Genomic DNA, 1,235 nt, shown 5'->3' with positions numbered 1-1,235 from the left:
GGTCATCGTTGCGTCACGGGCAGGCGTGGGGCGCTTCCTGTCGCCTCGCGTGGGTGTGGGGCCTGGGAGCGGGGCCGCCTGGGCGCCGCCCCTGCGCTTCTGCCCGCACCCCTGCGCCTTCTGGGCAGGGGGAACGGATCTCATTTCAGGCTAAATTTTTTTCTCGTTCGGTGCGTTCGAGGTGGGGATAAGCGCACGGTCTGAAGCGTCACCCTCCCTCGGGCACAGACCATCAACCCAGAAGACCTTGGTCTGAGTCACACGAGTGGGGGAAGGGGTGCCCGCAGTTCTGTGAGGCCGAGCTGGGCCCAGGTGCTGCGGAGAACCGGCCCACTTGGGGAGGGAGATTCTAGCCAGTGCGTTCGAGGGCCTATTTACTCTGGTGGGTTCTGTTTAACTCTGTCTGTCTGGCCTTTTGCTAGAGAGACCAGATGCGAAAATAAAGACCATTTAACTGCAAAGTCGACTGTCTGGTGTTCTTCCCTGGTGGGGAGGAGCAGGGGGGCGGCTTCCTGAGGCCGCAGAAACCGGCCCGACCGGCTCCCACGTGGGCGGGAGGGACTGGGCCCCCTCTTCCCAGCCAGTCCACTTCCGTCTGGGCGCCCTGGCGCCCTGACTCCTTCGAAATTCCCCTACAGCCCTGGCTCGGTTGGGTAGAGCTTCATCATTATACGCCTAAGTTTTGGGGTGCATCCCAGGTCAGGACTCCCGACAAGAAGCTACCCGTGAATGGGTGGGTGTCCCAGCAGGTCCATGTTTCTCTGTAAAATCGGTGAATGAAATCAAGAAATAAGTTCCCCCTGCAAGTCTGGGAGAGCGAGGGCTCTCACAGCTCACATAGGTTTGGGGGGACACTGCTGGGGACCGTGCCACGCGCAGTTGGGGAACACGCAGGTTCTCCCCACCCGGCTGCACCTGACCCACAGGTGCCGTTCTGGCGAGGCCCCACGGGGTTGGGGGGCAGGGAGCTGAGCAGGTAAACTTGGGACCCCTGGTGACACCATGTTCCAGTCTCTGGCTGTGGATTTGTTTGGCTCAGACGGGGGTGAGCGCCCTGCCTCAGTTTCCTCCTCTGTGGGGTCTGCCTGGGAACAGCTCCCCCGGAGGAGCTGCAGGTTTGGAAGTGCTCCTGGGAGCCTTTGTCGTTGGCTTGGCTCCGCCCCAGGGGAGAAAGTCCTCATCATTCCCCCAGCGCTGGCCCCGCGAGGGCCGTTGGGAGGACAAAGGAGCCGCAG

At 62.2% G+C, this 1,235-nt stretch overlaps 1 protein-coding gene across 1 annotated transcript in view; it reads left to right on the top strand.

The window, feature by feature from the left end:
• The window catches only part of IER2 (immediate early response 2), a 12,334-nt gene that overhangs the window by 1,315 nt on the left and 9,784 nt on the right, over nucleotides 1–1,235 (top strand). The gene's annotated exons all lie outside the window — the stretch shown is intronic.

This window comes from Myotis davidii, unplaced genomic scaffold, assembly GCF_000327345.1.
Source record: "Myotis davidii unplaced genomic scaffold, ASM32734v1 scaffold1238, whole genome shotgun sequence".
NCBI lineage: Eukaryota > Metazoa > Chordata > Mammalia > Chiroptera > Vespertilionidae > Myotis > Myotis davidii.
This window is presented reverse-complemented; position numbering and strand designations above follow the sequence as displayed.